This window comes from Macaca nemestrina, chromosome 15 (assembly GCF_043159975.1).
Source record: "Macaca nemestrina isolate mMacNem1 chromosome 15, mMacNem.hap1, whole genome shotgun sequence".
NCBI classification, from domain to species: Eukaryota; Metazoa; Chordata; class Mammalia; order Primates; family Cercopithecidae; genus Macaca; species Macaca nemestrina.
In genome coordinates this window covers 21,063,117-21,089,503 of record NC_092139.1, presented here as the reverse complement: position 1 = coordinate 21,089,503, position 26,387 = coordinate 21,063,117, and the positions used below count along the sequence as shown (strand labels likewise).

General features: G+C 48.7%; 1 long non-coding RNA gene and 1 pseudogene across 1 annotated transcript in view; both read left to right on the top strand.

Annotated features, from left to right (window-relative positions):
• Nucleotides 1-26,387, top strand: part of LOC105496385 (uncharacterized) — a 99,964-nt gene that overhangs the window by 9,234 nt on the left and 64,343 nt on the right. The gene's annotated exons all lie outside the window — the stretch shown is intronic.
• Nucleotides 16,914-18,374, top strand: LOC105496384 (phosphoglycerate mutase 1 pseudogene; annotated as a pseudogene).

The window sequence follows — 26,387 nt, the reverse complement described above, 5'->3', positions numbered from 1 at the left end:
TGTTACATAATTGCAACTGATCATACATGTGGGATGTGGTGTTACTATCATATGACATGCAGACAATTTAGCAACATGACACTCACTGATGTCATAGTAAGACATTGTAATGGGAACTCATGTATAGACAAAATATTAGACAAAGGATTCTAAAAAAAGGCATCTTTCATAACTATGCCATTTATTCTGGGTGTGCCAGTCAGGATAGGCAAGGTTAGGCTGCAATAACATACAGCACCAAAACTTCAGTAGCTTAAAACAACGAAGATTTATGAGTCACTTTCATGTCTAAAGCAGGTTTCTGGGTTGGGGAGGGGTATTGGGGATCTGCTCCTTGTGGTTGATGGAGCCAGGCTGATGGAGCCTCCATAGCAACACTTGCTTCCTTCTAGAAGAAGGAAGGGGATGTGGTGGGTCATGCACAAGCTTCCACCAGGAAATGATAAACATAACTTCCGCTACTGTTTCATGGTTCAGAGTAAGTCCTAGGCCCCACCTAACTTCAAAGAGCAAGGAGGTATTTCCACATGCCCAGAAGGAGAAGAATAGGAACTCTGGGAAGTCCCGAGAGCTTCCTCAGTCTGCCCTTCTCGTCACCAGCATTCATTTCTTTTTCTCCACACACACAGAGCATACTCCCCGCCATGGGAGAAAACCCAAAGTCCTAGCTCAGAGTGGGGGATCAATGGCTTGCTCAGTGCTCACCGGGGGTTCTTGAGATCTTGAGATCCGGCTCTTACCCCAGACCGGTGGAATTCTAGTGCCTCAAACCAAGCTGGCTCCTATGAGGAATGTGAGGCCAAGAAGTTGTGTTCCCTGTACCCCAACCCAGTCACCCTAGGGATAGCTCCTGGTTTGCTCTGCTGAGTGTCCTTGGTAAACTGTACCTTCCATATCATGCGTGTAACACAGTGCCCATTTTCTCCAAGCCCACAGCCCACTATTAAAGGAAATATGGTCGGGTGCAGTGTGGCTCACTCCTGTATCCCAGCACTTTGGGAGGCTGAGGTGGGAGGATTCCTTGAGCCCAGGAGTTCGAGACCAGCCTGGGCAACATGACAAAACCCCATCTCTACAAAAAATACAAAAATTAGGCTGCTGTGGTGGTGCATGCCTGTAGTTGCAGCTACTCAGGAGGATGAAGTGGGAGGATCGCTTGGGTCTGGGAAGTTGAGGCTGCAGTGAGCCTAAATTGTGTTACTGCACTCCAGACTGGGCAGCAGAGTGAGACCCTGTCTCAAAAAATATATTAAAAAAAAATTTTTTTTTTTTTTGAAACAGAGTCTCGCTCTGTCGCCCAGGTTGGAGTGCCATGGTGCAATCTCCACTCACTGCAAGATCCGCCTCCCGGGTTCATGCCATTCTCCTGCCTCAGCCTCCTGAGTAGCTGAGACTACAGGTGCCCGCCACCTCGCCCAGCTAATTTTTTGTATTTTAGTAGAGACGGGGTTTCACCGTGTCAGCCAGTATGGTCTCCATCTTCTGACCTTGTGATTTGCCCGCCTCGGCCTCCCAAAATGCTGGGATTACAGGCGTGAGCCACCGCACCCGGCTGAGGCTGTTGTTTTAAGCCACCCCACTTGTGATTCTTTGTGCCGGCCTAAAATAATATTTTTTAAAAGGAACTATAGTGTTGTCCTTACTGGGAGTTAACAGGGAGTTCAGCATTTGCTCTTCCACACCCCCAAGACTGGTGCAGTGTCTGCCAATGACGCTGATAGCAATCTTCTTTTTTTCTTTTTAGGATAGGGTCCCTCTCATCACCCAGGCTGGAGTGCAGTGGCAAGATTTGGGCTCACTCCAGCCTCAAACTCCTGGGCTCAAGTGATCCTCCCACCTCACCCTCCTAACTGCTGGGACTTACAGGTGCAAGCCATCACATTCGGCTAATTTTTTAATTTGTTGTAGAGATAGAGTCTGTGTTGCTCAGGCTAGTCTTGAACTCCTGTGCTCAAGTGATCCTCCCACTTTAGCCTCCCAAAGGTCTGGGAATTGCAGGCATGAGTCACCATGCCCAGCTGACAGTGACTTTTTAATCCCTAGTGCCATAGTCTTTTGCATGCTCCCGACCAGAGGCGGCCCAGCCTGGAGTCTTCAGGCTTCTGTAATTCTGGTTGTCTTTGATTGTGGTTTATTGTCCTTGAAAAATTATTTGTGAGGGTTTCCCAAAGCCTAGGCTACATGTGCCTGGCTGAGAGAGGCTTTGCAATTCTGCATATGGAGATCACAATGAAAGCACTGTATCCATCATTGAAATCCACATAATGAGTAAGGCATTGCTGTTGCAGGTTTCTTTGTGGCCAAGCACCTATTAGTGTGGCAGGCTGAGATTCAGTCCATTATGGAGAGAGGGAAGGCTGGGGTTCTTTGTGCTGCTTTTTTTTTTTTTTTTTTTTTTTTGAGACACAGTCTCACTCTGTTGCCTGGGCTGGAGTGCAGTGGTGCGATCTTGGCTTACTGCAACCTCTGCCTCCCGGGTTTGAGTGATTATCCTGTCTCAGCCTCTTGAGTAGCTGGGATTACAGGCACCCACCACTATGCCCAGCTACTTTTTTGTATTTTTAGTAGAGAGGGGTTTCATCATGTTGGCCAGGCTGGTTTCGAACTCCTGACCTCGTGATTTGCCCGCCTTGGCCTCCCAAAGTGCTGGGATTACAGGTGTGAGCCACCGCGCCCAGCTGTTTGTGCTTCTAATGGACATCTTGAATGGTACTCAAGCCTGCAGCCTCCTCCTGGCACCTGCTCTTAGCCTGGGACCTGAGAGGTTGCTCACCATGGCAACCCAAGAGGATATAGGGAGCTCTTTTCCTTTCACAAGCCTTAACCCTCAGTGTGACTGATTTTGAAGATAGGGCCTTGAAGGATGCAATTAAGGTTAAATCTGTCTGTGTGAAACTTTTCAACCCTGTCTGTGCATGTGACCAGCGCTGCAAGTAAGATGAGACCTGCTTTCCTCTCACTCCCCCCTGATGCTGCTCTTCATCCTGAGAGATGCTGCCAACGGATGGTAGCACAGGCATGGAGAGGAGGTCACAGAGCGGGCAGAAACAGTGTTCTCTGAAAGTGAGAAATGGCATGTCCTGGTTGGCTGAGTCTGCAATTATCATTATGGGGTGGGATGTAGCCATCAGAGGATTAGTCATCATTAGTCATCAGGTGAGGAGAGAGTCTGATGCCATCAAGGCCAGCTTCTCTCCCAGTGTTGGCATGTCCCCCCAGAGCATCCTTGGAGGATGGTACAGCGATGGGGAGCTCACTACCTCTCCAGACAGTTCAACTGTTAGATTGTACACTGAGCTGACTGCCTCCTCATACCCTGTAGCAGTTAGTGTCAACACTGTGCCCTCTGCCCCAGGCACCCCCTCCAGGTTAAAGGAGATCCTAAGCTTGCTAAACTCCAGCTGTGTGTATGTGGCATTATCATGGGTGGCTGTTCCATTTCTAGCTCCTTGAGTCTCCCTGCCACGTCCAGGAGACAGGTGTGGACAGCATAGGTAGCCCCCATGGGCTTTTGGACTCTGGCCCAGGGCTTCTCCACGCTGACCGCCTCTGTGGGCCGCTCCTTGCCCAAGGGCTCCTCTGGTCTCAGCCGTCTGGGCACCTGCCGACTCCTTTGACTCAAGGACCTTATTTAGAAAACTCTCTTCGTGCAGTGACAATGAGTGTACTCCATGTAGCATTTCTCAAACTATAACGTGGCCAGGAATCGCTTGGGTTCTGGTTAAAATGCCCGACTGGGTGAAGTTTGGTTGTCTGTGTCGGGTTCCATGTCACAGCTATGCTAGATTTGTAAACTGAATCAGAGCACATTCTCTTGTTTTCTGGATGGTTTAAACAGCCTACAAACATTCTTTGAAAGTCTGCGAGAGCTTGTCTATAAACTCTCTGACCCACACCCTTTTGGGAAATAGTCATCTGTCAGTTTTAAAGTTGGTTACATTGTTTTTTACTTGTCTTGGCAATTCTCATTTTTCTATAAAAGTATGCTGTTATGGATTGAATTGCATCCCTCTCAAATTCGTATGTTGAAGCCTGTGACCTCCAAATATCTGAGACAGGTCTCAGTCGATTTAGAAAGTTTATTTTGCCAAAATTAAGGATGCGCCCATGACACAGCCTCAGGAGGTTGTGACAATGTGGGCCCAAGGTGGTCGGGGCACAGCTTGGTTTTATACATTTTAGGGAGACATGAGACATCAATCAATATATGTAAGATGAACATGAATTCCGTCCGGAAAGGTGGGACAACAACAAAAGTGGGGAGGGGCTTCCAGGTCGTAGGCAGATAAAAGAAACAGTTGCATTCTTCTGCCTTTCTGATTAGTCTTTCCAAAGGAAGCAATCAGATAGCATTATCTCAGTGAGCAGAGGGAAGACGGAATAGAATGGGAGGCAGATTTGCCCTGACCAGTCCCTAGCTTGACTTTTCCCTTTAGCTTAATGATTTTGGGGGTCCCAAGATTTATTTTTCCTTTCATAAGCCTTAACCTTCAATGTGACTGATTTTGGAGATAGGGCCTTGAAGGATGCAGTTAAGGTTAAATGAGGTCATAAGGATGAGGCCCTGATCTGACAGGACTGGTGTCCCTAGGAGAAGAGGAGGAGACACTAGAGCTCTCTCTATTCCTGCACAGAGGAAAGGCCAGTTGCGCACAGAGCGAAAAAGGCTGACATCAGCAAGTCAAGAAGCAAGGCCTTACCTTTCCCTGCTGGCATCTTGGTCTTGGACTTGCAGCTTCCAGAACTGTGAGAAAGAAATTTCTGTTGGTTGAGCCACCCAATCTGTAGTATTTCCATAGGGCAGCCCGAGCTGAGGAAGACACTTGTGTTCTCCACTGAACTCTCCCAGCTGACTAGTACACTGCATGCATTTAATACTCTTCTAATCTGAAACCTCTCCTCTGTGTCTTTGATTACATTTCCTTGACTTCTCTAATGTGTTTTTGCCTCTCTCGTTCACTTGCTTCCTGCCCCCTTCCCCTGCCACCCCCCAACTCACCTTTTTTTTTTTTTTTTTTTTTTGAGACGGAGTTTCGCTCTGTCACCCAGGCTGGCGTGCAGTGGTGCGATCTCAGCTCACTGCAACCTCCACCTCCTGGATTCAAGCGATTATCCTGCCTCAGCCTCCCAAGTAGCTGGGATTACAGGCGCCTGCCACCATACCCGGCTGATTTTTGTATTTTTAGTAGAGAGAGAGTTTCGTCATGTTGGCCAGGCTGGTTGCAAAGTCCTGACCTCAGGTGATCCACCTGCCTCGGCCTCCCCAAGTGCTGGGATTACAGGCGTGAGCCACGTGCCCGGCTGTGTGCCCCATCCCTTTATTGGGCTTCCACAAGGCTGGGTATCCCACATCTGTTTACAAGAAACCGAGTCTTAGATTTATCAGTTCTATGGATTTTTATGTTTTCTATTTCATTAGTTTTTATCTTTACTTCTGCTTCTCTCCCTGGGTTTATCGTGTTGCTTATTTTCTAGCTCCTTAAGTTGGACGCTTCATTTGCCTTCAGTCTTCTTTGTTGAGTAAGAGAAACATTTGGAGCTATGGGGAATACTTCGGTTTCATTCCCTAAGTATTGCTACATGGCGTTCCAATTGTTATTATGTTCTGAATGGCCCATAACTGCAGTTTTGTTCCTTTCTTTGATCCAAGTTATTTAGGCATAAATTTTCAACTGATTTCATTTTTTTTGTTGTTGTGGTCTATCCTTTTGTTTTTAATTTCTGTTTTTATTGCACGGTGGCTAGATAATGTGGCCTGAGAAAATGATGGTTTGTTAGTGCTTGTGACGTGTTCTTGGTGGCCTAAAATGTCATCAGTTTTGGCCGGGCGCGGTGGCTCACGCCTGTAATCCCAGCACTTTGGGAGGCCGAGGCGGGTGGATCACGAGGTCAGGAGATCAAGACCCTCCTGGCTAACAAGGTGAAACCCCGTCTCTACTAAAAATACAAAAAATTAGCCGGGTGTGGTGGCGGGCGCCTGTAGGCCCAGCTACCCGGGAGGCTGAGGCAGGAGAATGGCATGAACCTGGGAGGCGGAGCTTGCAGTGAGCTGAGATCCGGCCACTGCACTCCAGTCTGGGCGACAGAGCCCGACTCCGTAACAACAACAACAACAAAGTATCATCAGTTTTGGCCATTTCCTTACAGATGTTTGAATTAAATTGTCTTTCCTATTTATACCTATTTGTTAAATGAAGCTTGTTTTTCCAAGCTGGCCTTGCATGGAATGCGAGTCCTACAAGTTGCTCTGGGAATTGTCACACCGTACCTTCTCCTGGGGAATCTCAGCGGACATTAGCACAGATCCAAAAGGCTCAGGAAAAGCCAACCATGAACCTTTGCTTCACTCAGTGTCTCCCAGGTGCAGCCTTTTCTCCTTAGCGCCTGTCGCCACCTCTAGCTAGTTTCCTGTGGAACATAGTTGAGAAAACTGTGTTTTAGGGTTTTCTCCTATTTCTTGGGAAGCAACTATTTGTTAAGGGTCATCAGTACTCATTCCTCAGGCATAACCTCACTCTGTCTCACCAAGGCCGGTGTGCAGTGGTGCAATCTTGGCTCACTGCAGCCTTTACCTCCTGGGTTCAAGTGATTCTCCTGCCTCAGCCTCCTGAGTAACTGGGTTTACAGGCACCCGCCACCATGCCCAGCTAATTTTTGTATTTTTAGTAGAGATGGGGTTTCACCATGTTGGTCAGGCTGGTCTCAAACTCCTGACCTCAGGTGATCCACCTGCCTTGGCCTCCCAAAGTGCTGGGATTACAGGCGTGAGCCACCGTGCCTGGCCAATCTGTTCCTTTTTTTTTTTTTTTTTTGAGACAGAGTCTTGCCCTGTCACCTAGGCTGGAGTGCAATGGCTCGATCTCAGCTCACTGCAACCTTTGCCTCCCGGGTTCAAGTGATTCGCCTGCCTCAGCCTCCCGAGTAGCTGGGATTACAGGCACACACCACCATGTCCAGCTAATTTTTTTGTATTTTTAGTAGAGACGAGGTTTTACCATGTTGGCCAGGCCAGGCTCAAACTCCTGACCTTGTGATCTGCCTGCCTTGGCCTCCCAAAGTGCTGGGATTATAGGCATAAGCCACTGCGTCTGGCCAACTTCTTCCTTTTTAAAACAAATTAGAGATGGAGTCTTGCTTAGTCACCTAGGTTGGAGTGCAGTGGTGCAACCATATCTCACTGTAGCCTGGAACTCCTGGGCTCAACCAATCTACCTGCCACACCTGGCTAAGATTTTAAAATTTGTTTAAGAAACAAGGTCTCACTATTTTGCCCAGGCTAGTCTTGAACTCTTGGCTTCTGCCTTAGCCTCCCAAGTAGCTGAGATTGCAGGCATAAGCCACAGTGCCCAGTTGACCTCGTCCTTTTCATCTCTGAGCCCATCTGTGAGTGCCGAGCTGCTTTTCTGCTGGAGCGGAGCGTGTCCGTGTGACTTCTGTCTGATGCTGAGGCAGTCTCGGTTCAGGCTGGCTTTGCTGTCCTTTTGCTCTTGGAGGCTTAGTTATCTGAGGGACCCAATGGAGGAGTGAAACTGCGTAGTGACTTTACCGATGGCACCCAAGGGTTTTTCTCTTTGTTCTAGCAGCCCAAAGTTAGCTGGACCTCAGGAACAACCCACACCTCATTCCACCATCAGCGCAGGAGGGTGTGAGATGTGGCCACAGCCTGCGGCACCATGGGATGGGCCAGCCCTCCTGCCCCTTCGGCAGGGCCAACATCAATGCTGAGCTTTAGTCCTCGGTGATACCCGGTGGCATTTGCTTCCCTGCCACCTGCTGCTTTGAGCTTGCCAGTTTTGTGGAGTCCTAGTGGTATTATGCTAGAGTTCTTCCAGAAGTAGACCCTAAGACGAGATTTCAGATATAAGTAGTTCATTCAGGAAGTGCAGGTAAGGCTGTAGGAGAAAGAGTAAGGAAGGTGCATTTATAGATGCACTCACATACCAGTATTTAAAACTAACAAGAGTCAAAAATTATAACCATTTTTGTATTTTCTTTTTTTTTTTTGAGATGGAGTTCCACTCTTGTTGCCCAGGCTGGAGTGCAATGGTGCGATCTCGGTTCACTGCAACCTCCGCCTCCCGGGTTTAAGCGATTCTCCTGCCTCAGCCTCCCAAGTAGCTGGGATTACAGGCATGTGCCACAATGCCTGGCTACTTTTTTGTATTTTTAGTAGAGATGGGGTTTCTCCATGTTGGTCAGGCTGGTCTTGAACTCCCGACCTCAGGTGATCCAACCCCCTTGGCCTCCCAAAGTGTTGGGATTACAGGTGTGAGCCTCTGCGCCCAGCCTTTTTTTGTATTTTCTAAAGTTTTAATGGGCATATCTTTCTGTAACAAGAAAAATCAAGCAAAAATTATATTTAGAAAAACATGGAAACTAGTAAAGACTTTCAAAGGTCAAAGTGTGAAAAATCTCCCACGTGATTCAGCTGTCTACTTCGGTGGGCGTCTGAGGCCTTTAGGGGAAACTATGGGAAGTGATACCAAACACACAACTCAGAACTACCCCACCCAAGGGGTCGGGGAGCTGGGGCATTTACACCCCAACCCTCAAGAGAGTCGTTTGTTAAAAGCTATTTCTGGGGTTGTGAGATAGGAGGTGAGACTTGACTCCAGAGGTGGGGCTCAAACACTGGACTAGATTGAGGACTAGCTAAAACAGGGCTGGGGTGAAAGCAGCTTTCAATCTGTCACAGCCACCAGTGTGTTAAGTCAGTTTACTGTTGCCGTGGCAACACCTAGGGTTACCACCCTTTTTCAAGGCAATGACCACAAAGTTACCACCCTTTCCCTAGAAATTTATGCATCAACTGCCCTTTAATCTGCATGCAATTAAAAGTATGTGTAGGCCGGGTGCGGTGGCTCAAGCCTGTAATCCCAGCACTTTGGGAGGCCGAGGCGGGCGGATCACGAGGTCAGGAGATCGAGACCATCCTGGCTAACGCAGTGAAACCCCGTCTCTACTAAAAAAATACAAAAAAACTAGCCGGGTGAGGTGGCAGGCGGCTGTAGTCCCAGCTACTCGGGAGGCTGAGGCAGGAGAATGGCGTAAACCCGGGAGGCGGAGCTTGCAGTGAGCTGAGATCCGGCCACTGCACTCCAGCCTGGGCGACAGAGCGAGACTCCGTCTCAAAAAAAAAAAAAAAAAAAGTATGTGTAAATATGATTGCAAAAGTGCCCTAAGCAGCTACTCTCTGCCTACGGGTAGCCCTGCTGTGCGGGAACAGTCACAGAACTGTAACGCCGTCTCTCCAATAAAGCGGTTTTCGTTTTTTTTTTTTTTTTTTTTTTTTGAGACTGAGTCTCGCTCTGTCGCCCAGGCTGGGGTGCAGTGGCCGGATCTCAGCTCACTGCAAGCTCCGCCTCCCGGGTTCACGCCATTGTCCTGCCTCAGCCTCCCGAGTAGCTGGGACCACAGGCGCCCGCCACTTCGCCTGGCTAGTTTTTTGTATTTTTTAGTAGAGATGGGGTTTCACCGTGTTAGCCAGGATGGTCTTGATCTCCTGACCTCGTGATCCGCCCGTCTCGGCCTCCCAAAGTGCTGGGATTACAGGCTTGAGCCACCGCGCCCGGCCAATAAAGCTGTTTTCTTTTACCTCTGGCTTGCCCTTGAATTCTTTCCTGGGCAAAGCCAAGAACATTCGTGGACTGAGCTCCACTTTGGGGCTTGCCTGCCCTGCATCATAAGGTCTTTGGCAGTTCCAACCTGCCAGGCATGGGCAATTCTGGGAGCAACAGGCTTATTTTTAGTTGCAGAGCCTGGAAGTGGAAGCTGGCCAGAGCACACTGAAAAGTCACAGGGATACAGGTGGGGTGCAGGCTACTTGTGCCATGGGTCCCTCTAACCTCAGATATTCATTTCTTCTTACTTGGTGACTTACGGGGTAGTCAGTCCCACAGATGCTTAAACAGCCAGCATTTAAAAAATCATCGATTTGTAGCATCTGCCAATTTCCATGGTGTAACTATTCCCACCATGGCCAATTTCAAGCTACGAGTGGTTTAACAGTGGTCAACAGGTAAGGAAAATAGTAAAGTGACACTCCTAGAGATAGACCTGTAGCAAGTGGCAGAGTTGGGGGTGCAGCCCAAGCCTGCCAAACTAAAATACTCTTGCGCTTTTTTTTTTTTTTTTTTTTTGAGATGGAGTCTCGCTCTGTCACCCAGGCTGTAGTGCAGTGGCAAGATCTCAGCTCGCTGCAACCTCTGCCTCCTGGGTTCAAGTGATTCAGCAGCATGAAAACAGACTAATATAGCCATGTTGGTCTGGCTGGTCTCCAACTGCCGACCTCAGGTGATCTCCTCATCTCAGTCTTCCAAAGTGCTGAGATTATAGGCATGAGCCACCGCACGCGGCGGCCTACTCTTGCGCTTTTCATGACATCAAGTTCAGGTGAGCTCAGGCATTTATGATACTGACCTTGTGGGTCAAAGATCTCTGGTGGGGAGACAGACAGACATCCTTCTGATCAGGATACAGTGAGTGCAAGGATGAGGGGACAGCCGGCTGCTACCTTTCAGATGAGAACGGAGCTGGCCTGGATAAACAGGAACCAACAGGCTGTAGGAAGGGTGTTCCAGGCAGGTGGACCAGCACGAGCGAAGCACCGAGGCAGTAAGAGTGGCCGGGCTGGGAACTATATATGAGATGTCCCCTACAAAGTGGGGTGGCAGGGGAGGGGTGGAAATGCACATGGAGTTCAGGCCTGAGGGCACCCTTGCTGGGTGCTGAAGTGATGGGGAGCTGAGGAAGGCTTCAAGTAAGGAAGTGATGTGGACAGGTTTCCATCTTATTTTCTGTCTCTGGGGCCTGTGGTGTTAACAGCAGCAAGACAAGGCAGGGGGCCTGGTTAGGGGGCTAAGGAGGCAGAGATTAGCCTGGCGTGGTGGCTCACACCTATAATCCCAGCACTTTGGGAGGGTAAGGTGGGTGGATTACTTGAGCCCAGGAGTTCGAGACCAGCCTGGGCAATATAGTAAGCCTACCTCTCTACAAAAAATGAAAAAATTAGCTAGGCATGGTGGTACATGCCTCTGGTCCCACCTACTATGGAGGCTGAGGTGGGAGAATTGCTTGGGCCCAGGGGGTTGAGGCTGCAGTGAGCTGTGATTGTGCTGCTATACTCCCGCCTGGGCAATAGAGCTAGCCCTTGTCTCAAAAAAAAAAAAAAAAAAAAAAAAAAAAAAAAGAAGAAAAAAAAAAAGGCAGAGAGTAGAGAAATCTGCCCAGAGAGGTGGTCTATAGAAGCCCACCCACAAAAAGCCATGGTCTAAGCACAGCTGGACTGTACAGTAACCCAAGCACACAGCAACCACCATTCTCAAGCACAACAGGAGGATCCCCTCTGAAAGGCCAGGGCAGGAGAACACATCCCAGACAGAAGGCAGGACCCCCTGCCAGCCCCTCCCAGCCCCTCTCCCCTGGTGAGGGCCACACTGTGGCAGAGGGTAAGGAGAATTGGATTCAAAACCTAATAGACTGGTGGCTTTGAACAAAGCAATGCCCCTCCAGTGCAGGCTTCTTATCTGTAAACTGAAGACTGATTAGAAGATTGTATTAAACACTGCTATGCTCAGGACAATCTTTTCCTAGACTAGGCATTTAGCAAAGGTGAAGCTGATTGAATTGGGAAGTAAATTCCAGCCGTGTGGTTTCAGCTATCCTGGTCTTTCAGCCTTGTGGAAATGTGAGTGAGTCGGTGTGGGCCAGTTCCACTGGACATAGCACTGGGCCGGTTCCTCACTCTGCTGGGTCCGCCTTATGTTCCAGTTCACCTCAAGGTGAAGCATGTGTCTGGCCTCCTCGCTGGTTTACATGTGAATATAGATTTTCCTGTGTTTTTCCTTTGACCATTTTAGGAAGCATTTGGCAGGGAGCTGTTAAATGGATCCCAGAGTCAGTCATCTGGAAATCCCTTCGCTTTTAACCTTTAGGTAGCATTTCACTGGCGGTGGGCTTTTTGTAAACGAGCTATTTGTATATGGGGAGGGAAAGCCCTGCCCTTTGCTCTCACTCTGTCTTCTCTCCAGGAGGAGCCGCTGACTTGGGATTCCAGATTGAGGAACCCACTTTTCCTGGTGGGAAGGTCGCTCCCTCTTTTACTTTACTCCTCCTAGGTCTGGGAAGGGGCTATCTGCCCCTTTCTTGGCTCTCATTTTCTAACACACCCATTGTGACATGCTGGGTTGCTACATGCGATCCAGGAGGCCAAGTTAAATTTCAGATAAACAATGAATACTTTTGTTTTAGCACAATGTCCCAAATATTGCTTGGGACATATTTATATTTTTAAAAAGTTTAGGCTGGGCGTGGTGGCTCACACCTGTAATCCTAGCACTTTGGGAGGCCGAGATGGGTGGATCACCTGAGGTCAGGAGTTCATGACTAGCCGGACTAACATGTTGACACCCTGTCTCTACTAAAAATACAAAAATTAGCTAGGCGTGTTTTCCATTTTCTTTTGTTTCTTTTGAGAGTCTGTTCCTTGGAACTTCATGAGGAAGGTTAATGGGCCAGGTAGGACTTGGGTATTCCCTCCAGCGAGCTGCCATCTTATATCATTAAAACCTCCCTTTGGCTAGGCGCGGTGTCATGTGGCTGTAGTTCAAGCCACTCAGGAGGCTGAGGCGGGAGGATTGCTTGAACCTAAGAGTTCAAGTCCAGTCTGGGCAGCATAGCAAGGCCCTGTCACTGAAAAAAAGGCCCTGTCACTGAAAAAATCAAAACAAAACAAAACGACCAAGCCAAAAACAAAACACTAAACACCTCATTTCTTTGAGGTCTAACAATTTGTAGTTTAGATTTTGTTTTTTGATTCAACCTAAGCATTTCAGATGAATTTAACTCATGCACATTTATTATGACAGCTGTTATGTGTGGTCTTCTGTTACCTTGTTATGCTTTTTGTTTTTAGGGAGCCATGTTTTCTTGAATTAGTTTTCTTTGGTGTCTTAGAAGTTATACATCCTTTATTATATCAGAGGTTGTTTTAAGTAGAAAAACATTGAGACCATTTTGTTTACTTATCAAATGGCAAGAATAAAAATAACCATAATACCATCTCATTGGTTGACAGCATGACTCATCTACTTCCATTCACTCCTGCAAACCAGGAGTCTTGATTCCTTTCTTTTCCTCCTTCCCTATGTCAAATCCATTATCAAGTCCTGTAACTCTTAACTTCTGACCAGTTTTTGGATCTGTCCAATTCATCCTCATCAATAATACTACAGTACTATTGACCATTATCTCATGATCTCATGCCCAATCTAAGATATGATTCCCCATGCCATTCTTCTTTTACTTCCTTTCATATATTTCTTTCTTTTTATTTATTTGTTTATTATTTATGTATTTATTTTTGAGACAGAGACTCCATTTGTCTCCCAGGCTGGAGGGCAGTGGCATGATCTTGGCTCACTGCAACCTCCACCTCCCGGGTTCAAGTGATTTTCCTACCTCAGCCACCCAAGTAGCTGGGATTACAGGTGTGCACCACCACACCCGGCTAATTTTTTTGATATTTTTAGTAGAGACAGGGTTTCACCATGTTGGCCAGGCTGGTCTTGAACTCCTAACCTCAAGTGATGCACCTGCCTCGGCCTCCCAAAGTGCTGGAATTATAGGCGTGAGACACCATACCTGGCCCTTTTCATATACTTCACATTTGGGGAAATTATTTGGGATTTTCAGAACCAGATGATTATGACCTTCCTACCCTAACCTGGTCATTAATAAAAAATTATTTTAACATATTGTGTATCTTCAGCTTTAATATTTATTTTGGACATTTGCAATAGGTTTCATGCCTCATTATTTGTAGTCAGCCCTGTATTTTTGCATTTTCATGGTTGGTTTTTATTTTCTCTGTACTATTTCTTCCCTATTTCTGAATTTGCTGTTTGGACTCCTCAATCTTATTCTCTGCTGCTAGGCCATCAAATGCTGGAGTCCTATGAGCTTAGTTTTCTCTTCTCTCTTATTGTCTAGATGTAGATAACTCACCAATATGCATCTGGAGGTCTAAACCATCTGCTTAGTGCAAGTCTGTGAATCCACCTTGGACATCTCATGGATACCTCACACTTAACCTTCTCCAAACCAATCTAAAACTGACCTTCCCGCCCTAACCTGGTCCTGTTTCAGAGTCTCCATCTGTACTAGTCAGGGTTCTCCAGAGAAACAGAATGAACAGCATTTGAAAAATGAGGAATTGGCTCCCATGATTACGGAAGCTGAGAAGTCCCATGATTTGCCATCTGCAAACTGGAGACCTAGGAAAGCTGATGGTAGAATTCAGTTCAAGTCTAAAGGCCTGAGAAGCAGGGGAGATGACGATATAAATTCTGGTTGGAGGACCGGAGAAGATGAGAAGAGAAATGTCTCAGCTCAAGCGATCAGTTAGGAAAAAAGGGACAAATTCCTCCTTCCCCTGCCTTTCGTTCTATTCAGGCCCTCAGTGGATTGGATGGTGCCCACCCACATTAGGGAGGGCCACCTCCTTCACCGAGTTCAGTGATTCAAATGCTTATCGCAGCCAGAAACACTGTCACAGGCACACCCAGGAACAGTGTTTAATCTGGGTACCCTGTGGCCCAGGCAAGTTGACGAATAAAATTAACCATCACCCATTTCCTCTGCTGACTTCACCCCTCCACTTCCATTCAGTCCTGCAAACCAGGAGTTTTGATTCCTTTCTTTTCCACCTCCCCCATGTCTAATCCATCACCAAGTCCTCCTACTCTTAACTTCTGAATAGCTTTTGAGTCTATCCAGTTCTCTTCATCCTCATCACCACTGTTCTAGTCCTATTGGCTATTATGTCTCACCTCGTCTAAGGCAGTAGTCTACTAACTAGTCTCCCAACTCCCTTCTGGTCTCTCTCTTCTAGACCTGACCCGGAGAGGTCTAGAAATGCGGGCAGGCTGTCCCCATTCTGCTTCCTCTACACTAAGATCTAGCCAGGATCCTTCAGGTGCCCACAAGGCCCTGCACCCTCCGAGGGCTGCCACACCTGGCCATACCTGGCATGCGCTTCCTTCCTATCCTCTCTGCACACCAGCCACATTGGCCCGTCCTGGCCACTCCTGGGCTCCGTGCTCTCTGCCATCACAGGGCCTTAGCATCTCCGGCTTTCTCTTGTTTTCTTTCTTTTCGTGCAGAAGCTCCTGCCTGGCCTTTGGAGTTCAGCCTCCCCTGAACTCTCTGACTCAATTAAATTCCTCTGTTCTTTACCCTCGTAGCCTCACATGCCTTTCCTTCATAGCGTTATATGACAACTGTCATTTTACATTTATTTATTTCTATATTCTGATGAACATCTGCCTCCCCCAGTAGACTGTCAGTCCCCAAAACATGCACCTTGTCTTTTTCAATTCGTTGCTGTATCTCCAGTGCCCAGCATAGCACCTGGTGCATAGCAGGTGCACAAGAAGTATTTGTTCTGAGTAAGTGAATGATTCAGAGCTGATCACAGCTGGAAGAGCCACTGAAGGTCATCCCTATTATTAAAAGTAGACCTCAAGGCTTAGATCCCAGGGAAGGGAGGACCCCAGAGAAGCCTGTGAGATGAGAGTCAAATTTTAGAGTGTTGCCGGGCGTGGTGGCTCACGCCTGTAATCCCAGCACTTTGGGAGGCCGAGATGGGTGGATCACCTGAGGTCAGGGGTTCGAGACCAGCCTGGCCAATATGACAAAACCCCATCTCTTACTAAAAATACAAAAACTAGCCGGGCATGGTGGCGCGCGTCTATAGTCACAGCTACTCAGGAGGCTGAGGCAGGAGAATTGCTTGAACCCGGAAGGCGGAGGCTGCAGCAGGTTTGTTGTGATTTTAGTTTCCTAAGCTTGGCTTGGCACAGCACACACAAAGCCACGGGGACCCAGAGCTCTGACTTACACCGTGAAGCACACGGTGGGGAAGAATGGGTGACAGTGAAGAATGTTCCCTTGCCCAGAAGGAGATGGTTCGGAAAAGACCAGATGGAGGAGGTGTGGTTAGGGATAGGAGTTACTGGGTCCCCAAGAATGAGTCCAGCACCCCATCCCTCAGTGGGTAGAAACCCATGTTAAGGTTGTAGGGATCCCAGAAGACTCACAGAGAAGCCCACTGTGGTGGAGCAGCAGTGGCACAGGGAGGTGTTGGAATGCAGTGGCCTCAGGACAGGGTCCGTGGGATCATGGACCCCTCACAGTGTGAGGGAGCAGATTAGAGTTCTCAAGCCCCTGGAGAGAGTGCGCATGTAGCTGGGGTGGGTGGCTGTCCTGGATCGGCTCAGGCTCCCAGGACTGGGTGATCAGGGACCATGGCAGACCTATAGTCACCTCCGCAGAGGCAGTGGGGACTGGGGTAACTCAGACTCCAGGGAGGTCAGTGAGGAACCCTCCCAGCCAGACGACTCACCCCAGATGCTGGCGAGGTAGGTAAGCGCCTCCCCACACCAGCTGCGCCGCCTCTGGGTGGGGGGGGTGTGTGTATGCATGTCGAATGCGTGTCTGAAATCTGAATGCAGTGAGTGTTTACCCAAAGAACAGTGGAGTGAAGTGGCTGCTCTGCTTTATGTTTGCAACTGTTTCCTACCTTCAGTGGAAATGGGAGCTTAAAAGCTCAGGTAAGCCGGGGCAATGGCTCACGCCTGTAATTCCAGCACTTTGGGAGGCCAAGGTGGGTGGGTCACTTGACGTCAGAATATAGAGACCAGCCTGACCAACGTGGTGAAACCCTGTCTCTACTAAAAATACAAAAATTAGCTGGGAGTGGTGGCTTGCGCCTGTAGTCCCAGCTACTCGGGAGGCTGAGACAGGAGAATCACTTGAATCTGGGAGGCAGAGGTTGCAGTGAGCTGAGATCACACCACTGCACTTCAGCCTAGGCGACAGAGTGACAAAAAAAAAAAAAAAAAAAAAAGGCAGTCGGTGCTGCATCCTCAGCCCGCCGCCATGGCTGCCTACAAGCTGGTGCTGATCCGGCACGGCGAGAGCGCATGGAACCTGGAGAACCGCTTCAGCGGCTGGTACGACGCTGACCTGAGCCCAGCGGGCCACCAGGAGGCAAAGCGCGGCGGGCAGGCGCTGCGAGATGCTGGCTATGAGTTTGACATCTGCTTCACCTCAGTACAGAAGAGAGCGATCCGGACCCTCTGGACAGTGCTAGATGCCATTGATCAGATGTGGCTGTCAGTGGTGAGGACTTGGCGCCTCAATGAGCGGCACTATGGGGGTCTAACTGGTCTCAATAAAGCAGAAACTGCTGCAAAGCATGGTGAGGCCCAGGTGAAGATCTGGAGGCGCTCCTATGATGTCCCACCACCTCCGATGGAGCCCGACCACCCTTTCTACAGCAACATCAGTAAGGATCGCAGGTATGCAGACCTCACAGAAGATCAGCTACCCTCCTGTGAGAGTCTGAAGGACACTATTGCCAGAGCTCTGCCCTTCTGGAATGAAGAAATAGTTCCCCAGATCAAGGAGGGGAACCGTGTACTGATTGCAGCCCATGGCAATAGCCTCCGGGGCATTGTCAAGCATCTGGAGGGTCTCTCTGAAGAGGCTATCACGGAGCTGAACCTGCCGACTGGTATTCCCATTGTCTATGAATTGGACAAGAACTTGAAGCCTATCAAGCCCATGCAGTTTCTGGGGGATGAAGAGACGGTGCGCAAAGCCATGGAAGCTGTGGCCGCCCAGGGCAAGGCCAAGAAGTGAAGGCCAGCGGGGAGGATACTGTCCCCAGGAGCACCCTCCCTGCCCATCTTGTCCCTCTGCCCCTCCCACCTGCACATGTCACGCTGACCACATCTGTAGACATCTTGAGTTGTAGCTGCAGATGGGGACTGGTGGCTCCCATTTTCATTTTAGCCATTTTGTCTTCTGCACCCACTCCCTTCGTACAATCTAGTCAGAATAGCACTTCTAGAGCATAGGTTCTCAGTCCAAGCTCTGGAAAATCTCCCCTTATCCAACAGAGTTTAAAGGTAGTGACTGGGTTTTTGCGAGTTCTTTGTTTACTAAGGACTTGTGGGGAGGAATCATGCTAAGCCATGACCAATGAGGAGAAGCAACAGAGCCTCTCTGTCCCCAGGAGCCAGTCCTCTGCTCTTCCGCAGTCAGGCCACTGCCTGGGGGCTCTAGTCATTCCAGTGGAAGATGAATGTAACCTGCATGGTGATGTGACAACTGTTTCCTCCCTGACCCTAGAGGACCTGGCTCTAGAAGTTTGGGATCAATCCTGAATTTAGTTATGTGTTACATTTACTTTTATTAAAAAAGTATAGTATATATAAATAATACAAAACAGTAACCCTTCTGGGGTTTCTTGTGGCGGTTGAAATAGTCCCACATGTGGTCATCAGAAAATAAGCCATTCCTCATACCAGTATGGGATCAGTTCCTTGACCTCTGAGGGGCAGGAGTGCTTCCTGCCTTGTTTCATGGCAGTGAAATGCCCCTTGGTCCTGTCCAAGTGTGTCTTTCACTGATTTCCGAATCATGTTCTAGTTGCTTGGCTCTGCCACATGGGTCCAGTGTTCACCTGAGCATAACTGTACTAAATCCTTTTTCCAGATCAGTATAATAAAGGAGTGATGTGCAATAAAAAAAAAAAAAAAAAAAACCTCAGATAAGCTAAATATGCAGAAATAGAGAAAGTAATAGGTTTTTATGCCTGAAGATATGGTCTGGGAAATTTATACTTGTTCCATAGTATTTATACGAGTATTTATACTGGTTCCTTGTATTGCTTGAAGTTCCAGCAAGGAACAGAATCCTGCCCGGTTGGATTTCATGGACTATTATAGGGAGGTGGGCGGGGTAAACAGCCCCAGCCAAGGTTGCAGAGGCTCCCAGGCACCAGTAGCAATGGGGAGCCTGCAGGGGTCGGGTAGGGGATTGTGCTGTTGAAGTCCATTGACAGCTGGAGATAGAAAGTGGAACCACCCAGCAACAGCTGGGGTTGAGGGACTAAGCCACTGCCCGGAATGAGACCTGAAGAAGGAAGGAAGCAGGAAGAAATATCCCTACTTCTCTCTGTCCTCCTAGCATCCGAAATCTGAAAGCCAGCCAGCAACAATGTGCAGGTGATGCAGTCCACAGGGGCCAATCTTCCAGAGGGCCCACGGCAGGGCGGAAAGATGGGTGGAGTGGGGCTTGAGTTAAAGAACAGATGGGGAAACTGAAGCCCAGACAGGGGAAGGACTTGCCTAAGGTCATTTAGCAATTGAAGGGCACTGTGAGGACTCAGCCCCTGACTTCCTTACTCTCACAGGAGGGCTTCCAGCTCAACAGCGTGCTTTATTGCCTACACACACAGCTGCGTTGTCGCTTCTCATTTCCAAACTTTGTTGTAAAAAAGAAGTTGGAAAATGCAAACATTGTATGAAGAAAAGAACATGTTGGCGTCTAGTCTTCCAGGCTGCCTTTCTGTGTGCGGACACACACTGATTTATTTTTAATGTCCTTAATTTTAGATTCGGGGGTGTGTGTGGGCAGGTTTGTTCCGTGGGTATATATTGTATGTGTGTGATATCGGTTTGGGCTTCTGTTAATCCTGTTACCCGAATAGTGAACATAGGACCCGATGTGTAGTTTTTCAACCCCTGCCCCTCTCCTTCCCTCCCTGCTTTTATTTATTTATTTTGGAGACAGGGTCTTGCTCTGTCGCCCAGGTTGGAGTGCAGTGACGCAGTCTCAGCCCACTGCAACCTCCGTCTCCAGGGTTCAAGCAATTCTTGTGCTTCAGCCTCCAGAGTAGCTGGGACTACAGGTGTGACCACCACTCCCGGCTAATTTTTTTTTTTTTTTTTGAGACGGAGTCTCGCTCTGTGGAGCTGGAGTGTAGTGGCCGGATCTCAGCTCACTGCAAGCTCCGCCTCCCGGGTTCACACCATTCTCCTGCCTCAGCCTCCCGAGTAGCTGGGACTACAGGCGCCGCCACCACGCCCGGCTAATTTTTTGCATTTTTTAGTAGAGACGGAGTTTCACCGTATTGGCCAGGATGGTCTCGATCTTCTGACCTCGTGATCCGCCCGTCTCGGCCTCCCAAAGTGCTGGGATTACAGGCTTGAGCCACCGCGCCCGGCCACTCCCGGCTAATTTTTGTATTTTCAGTAGAGAAGAGGTTTCATCATGTTGGCCAGGCTGGTCCTGAAGTGACCTCAGGTGATCCACCTGCCTTGGCCTTCCAAAGTGCTGGGATTACAGGCGTGAGTCACCACCGCGCCCGGCTCCTCCTTGCTTTTAGAGTCCCCAGTGTCTACGTTCCCAAATTTGTGGACACACATTTAGTAAAAGTGGGAGTGGGTTTTGTAAACCTAAAAGTATTTGAGACAGGTCTCAATCAATTGAGAAGTTTATTTTGCCAAGGTTGAGGACGTGCGCAGAAGAACAGAACACACAACTACAGAAACAGTCCGCGCCTCTCTAGAAAGATGATTTGGAGGGTGTCAGTATTTAGAGGGGAAAAGCAGGCTGGAGGGGAACGAGGGAGGGTGTGGTCATATTACTGAACTCACATGTTGCAAGAGAAAAGGAGTAGGTGGGGGAATTGTCAATTACGTATTCATCTAGCACTCAGTAAATTGGCACTTTAAGTAAGATAAGGTGAACCAGAGTAATTGGAGATATCTGGCCTTTTATCTGTACCTATCTGCTTAGGCACAAAAGGGAAGGCGGTTTCTCGCATGACTCAGCTTTCAGTTTAATTTTTTTTCCTTTGGGTAGAGTGAATTGGAGTCCCAAGTTTTATTTTCCTTTCACAGTTTAGGAAGTCGGGAGAGGTGGGTTCACCTGTGACCTCATAGTGGGACCTGCACTCTGAATTTCTTGGAAGAAAGAGGAGAAAAATGAAGGGAAAAAAAAAAAGCAAGGAGGTGGTGGAGGAAGAGAGGGACTAGTTGGTGCTTTGGGCAGCCTGAGTTTCCCCAGCTGCTCCTTGTTTAGGCAGGAGAGACAGGCAAACCACAGAGCACTTGTGAGCTCTCACGGGAGCCCCTGCGCCCTGTGGGTCTGACTTGGCGTTGTCCTCCGTGCTGGGGATATCCCAGCTCCCAGCTTCCTGGAAGGCTGTTGCATTAACCAAGTGAACACTTTGTGTGGTGCTCAGCTCTTGTGAGTGCCCATGTAGTTCTTAGAGTTGCCCTGGGAGGGGCCAGGTAATGCCTACTGCGTCCTAAAATGCAGTGCCCCACTGGAGGTATGTGAGTGACATTTCATGGTGTTTTGGTGGACAGTTTTAATTTCAGTAATTACATATTGATATGGTTTGGGTTTGTGTCCCTGTCCAAATCTCATATCAGATTGGAGGACAGCCTTAGTGGGAGGTGGTTGGATCATGGAGGTGGATTTCCCCCTTGCGTTCTCATGATAGTGAGTGAGTTCTCATGGTAGTGAGTGAGTTCTCATGAGAGCTGATGGTTTAAAAGTGTGTGGCACCTCCCCCTTTGTGCTCTCTCTCTGCGGCTGCCATTGTGAAGATGTGCCTGCTTCCCCCGGTCTTCTGCCATGATTGTAAGTCTCCTGACACCTTTCAGCCATGCTTCCTGTACTGTCTGGGCAACTGTGAGTCAATTAAACCTCTTTTCTTTCTTTCTTTTTTTTTTTTTTGAGATGGAGTTTCACTCTTGTTGCCCAGGCTAGAGTGCAATGGTGCAATCTGGGGTCACTGCAACCTTCGCCTCCCAGGTTCAAGTGATTCTCCTGCGTCAGCCTCCCGAGTAGCTGGGATTACAGGCACGCACCACCATGCCTGGCTAATTTTTTTTTTTTTTTGTATTTTTAGTAGAGATGGGGTTTCTCCATGTTGGTCAGGCTGGTCTGGAACTCCCGACCCCAGGTGATCCGCCTGCGTCGGCCCCCTAAAGTGCTGGAATTATAGGCGTGAGCCACTACACCTGGCCTAAACCCCTTTTCTTTATAAATCACCCATTTTCAGGTAGTTCTTTTTAGCAGTGTGAGAATGGACTAATACACATGTGTTTTAATGCATCTTAGCAGGGCTGATCATAAACATATTTGACAACTGAATGGCACAGGCATCAACAAATCAGAACAGATGCTAGCAGTAAACAGCCATGAATGTCCCTGGGGCTCATAACTGAACTGAAAGGAGCTCAATTTCCCCCATCCGCCTGGTGATTGGGGTGCTAATAGTCCTGAGAGTGGGTTCCTGCTGTTTTCACCACACCACCCTGGCCTCCATAAATCCACTCTGAGCTTTGAGCTTCCATACCGGGGGCTCAGGGGAGGGAAGGGAAGAAGAAAGGAGGGTGGGGATAGGGGGAGGGCTGCTGCCTGGAGCTGCCTCTCACACAGGACGCCCTGGATGGTCACTCTGTTTCTGGGGTATTTAACCCCTGAAACTGTCCCCTAAGCAGCTGTGTCACCCCTGACCTGCTGCTCAGTGTCACCCCCTCTTTTATTTTAAGAGACAGAGTCTTACTATGTTGCCCAGGCAGGAGTGCAGTGGTGCAATCATAGCTAACTACAGCCTCAAACTCCTGAGCTTAAGCAATCCTCCTGCCTCAGTCAACCCTCTTGAGTAGCTGGGACTACAGGTGCACGCCACCATGCCTGACTAAGTTTTAAATGTTATTTTGTAGAGACAAGGTCTTGCTATGTTGCCCAGGCTGGTCTCAGATTTCTGGGCTCAACCAATCCTCTTGCCTTGACCTCCCAAAGTGTTGGGGTTATAGGCGTGAGCCATGGTGCCTAGCCTCATCTCTCCTATTTTCAGGTGTGCCTTTGTAAATTACTTGTATTTCACTGGTTACTTTTTGTTTTTATAACATGTTTTATTGTGACATATAAAATGCAGGAAAAAAATGCATAAAGTTCGTATGTGCAGGTTAACACAGGACTGTAAAAATGTCCTACGCAAAGAAGGAGAACTGGGTTCCCTGGGGCCCCCACCATTTCTTCCCATGATAGCCTCCTGATCCCCAGAGGAAAGCACTATCCTGATTCTTTTTGTTTGTTTGTTTTTTGAGATGGAGTCTCGCTCTGTCACCCAGGCTGGAGTGCAGTGGCACAATCTCAGCTCACTACAACCTCTGCCTCCTGGGTTCAAGCGATTCTTCTGCTTCAGCCTCCTGAGTAGCTGGGACTACAGGCATGCACCACTATGCTGGGCTAATTTTTGTATTTTTAGTAGAGACGGGGTTTCACCGTGTTGGTCAGGCTGGTCTCGATCTTCTGATTTCAAGTGATCCGCCCGCCTCAGCCTCCCAAAATGCTGAGCCACCGTGCCTGGATATCCTGATTTTTATAACGCTAATTTCTTTGCTGTTCTTTATAGTTTCATCACTTACGAAAACCCTTGTTTGTTTTTGTTTGTAAAATGGCAGTCTTTTTATTTACGAAAATCTTGGTAATCCTGGTTTTATTTTCATCCCCTCCCCACCAAGTCCCCTCCTCTCCCCTAGCCCACCATTTATGGCAAGTGAAATCCACCCCTGTTTACTATGGGTATTCGTTTCTCTCTTAACATGAATTATAATACATACATGTTTAATAATTTCTTTTTTGAGACAGGGTCTTGCTCTGTTGCCCAAGTTGAAGTGCAGTGGGTGATCATAGCTCTCTGCAGCCTCAAACTCCAGGGCTCAAGCGATCCATCCTCCTGCCTCAGCCTTCTGAGTAGCTGGGACTACAGGCACCAGCCACCACCACACCCAGCAATTTAGAGAAAAATCAAGTACAGAATAGTATGTATACATGAGATGGGCAAGATGATGAAGGTGGTACCCAAAGAACTGAAATTTGGGAAACCTTGATTATGTTCCACTTATGAAGAAAAAAAAAAAGTCTTGGGGAGGTCTCTGGAAGGTCAGGGACTGGAACCCAGGTGCGCTGACCCAGACTGACGCGGGCCACCAGGACACCACGGCCCTTGGGGTGCCCAGAGGCTGCAGTGCCGCTATGCACCACCAGAGGGCAGCACGGCCCCAGCTTGCGGCGCCCGGCCACTTTCCGCGTGGGCGGCCTGGGGTGGTGCTGGGTGCCTCTCCCTGGGGATTGCGGTTTGCCTGGACTCACCTTAGTCCAGAGATTCTCAAACGAGCTCTGAGACACACTGCCTTCTAAATTACCTGGGCGCTTGTTAACAGTGTAGAGTTTGGGGCCTTCCTGGACCCACGGAACCAGCATCCCCGAAGCTCCAGGTGTGTGGCGGGAGCTGTGGGGTTTGGACAGTGGGGTGCTGGTCAGGGGAGTTTTGAGAACACCGCTCCAGGGAGGTGGGCACCGTCTGCCAGGGTCAGAGTTTGGGGGTGATGTGTGTGTGTGTGCAGAGGATTATCACACACACCGAGAGGGATTGCCGGTCGGAGGCCTGGGCTTGCATTTGGGCCCACCTCTTACTTGGATGGGTGACAAATTCTTCGTTAAGCATTTTGCATCTACCCACTCTCCATCTGACCACCCATCCATCCATCATCCATAAATATATGATGAACTAAACCCTTACTATGTGTCCTTTCTGTGTGTGGAGATATGGTGGTGGGCAACAGACACCATCCCTGCCCTCCTAGAATTCGTGCTTGTGTGGAGGAGCCAGATAGCAGCAAATAATCCCTTACTGCTTGAGGCCAGGAGTTCAAGACCAGCCTGGGCAATATAGCAAGACCCCATCTTTACAAAAAATTTAAAATAACAATTTATAGGAGCTGCCTTGAAGGAGGAGGGATTCACAGGGTGCTCTGTGAATGAAAAGAGCTCTAGGAACCTGAGGATGTGAAGGATTCTTCCCTTAGGAAATTATGCTTGAATTGAGATCTGAGGGTGAGAAGATGTGAACCAGGCAGAGTCAGAGGGAAGAGTGTTTCAGACAGAGGAATCTCACGTGCAAAGGCCCTGTGGTGGAAATGAGCTCACCGCCTTGGCAGAACAGTGTGGTTGGAGCAGGGAGGAAGAGAGGGACTGGCTGGACCTCGGGTATGGGCAGTAGACAAGGACCAGTACCCTCAGGTTCTCAAATTTCCCATCTTCAAATGGGACAGCAAGAGAACCATCTATCTTGCAAAGAGGATAAAATGTAATGATGAGTCCAAAGCATCTAATGTAGTGCCCGGTACACAGTTGGTGTCAATATTGAGGGTGGGGGTGGATCTGGGCAGAGGGTACAGCCTGGTTAGAGAGCTGTGGGGAAGCACTGGGCAACTGCAGGGACCAGCTGAGAAGCATGTTTAACCACGGTGAACATTACCGTTGGCATGGCTCTCTTGTTGAAAACAGAGAGAAATTGGAGAACATACTGTTGTCTCGAACTAGGCCAAGATGACTAATTATTAGACTCACTTTTGAAAGGTTACCATATACAGACATGCGCCGAGGTGGAGAGAGGAGAGTTTGGAAATCTGATTCATTCTGAAACCCCAATAGATGGAACTCTTGCTCAGTTTCTGAGCATAATGACTGTGACTGTGGCATTCGGTTTAACTCAGCTGTCACCACAGCCATGGTGCAAAACAAAATGTTTTGCATCAGCTCCTTGGAGTGTCATGGAGCTCATGGCAGCCCTGGGGAGATCTCTGCTAGATGGTGAAGGGTGTGCAACGTGGGAGCTGGTGTTGGGGAATTGAGGGGACGCCAGACCTCAAATCTGGGATCTGAGTCTGAGGGATGGCTTTGCCACAAGCGAACCATGTGGCTTTGGTTAGCTTCCTCCTTTCTTTGGGCCTCAGTTTCCTCATCTGGAAAATGAAGGCTAGACCAGATGCTCTCCAAGAACTTCTCCAGTTCTGTTGTTCCGTGGCCTTTGCTGGTGGTGTGACTTTAGATGTTACCTTCTGCTCCTTGGGTTTTAGTTTCCTTTTGAGCATTTTAGAGTTCCCCAAGGGTGTTGGTTTATTTCACTCCCCATTTGCTGCCCTCACCATTGAAGTCTACCGACTCTAAGTCCCCTTCTCCAGACTCCATTGAGAACAAACCACCCTTGTTCCTTGCCCTGTGGGTCAGTGGTTTAATCTGGGGATGCATGAGTCCCTTGGTCCTGTCTGGAGATGCATAAATCCACTGTGACCTGATGTGGGGATTCCGAGTCCCTGAGTTCTAATCTGGGGATGCATGTGGTCCAGTACTCACAGACCCAAGGGGGCCTGAAGCCACCTGGACCCCTTCAGGAAGCACTTCCTGTCTCTGGAACTTGCAAGGGAACATTCGTGAAGCTGGTATCAGTGCTGAATGTGGATTGGGGCTTTCTAAGGGCCAAGTGCAGCACAGGCACTGTGTTCCTTCTCACATTATTCCCACCTCTGAGGGGCAGAGGGGCTAAGTAATTTTCCCAAGGCCACACAGGGAGCAAGGGTCAGAGGTGGCATACGTTTTCAAGCCTATTTGATTCAAACTGTCATTGATTTTGGAAACTGACCCCAACACCATTAACAGGTATCAAGTGA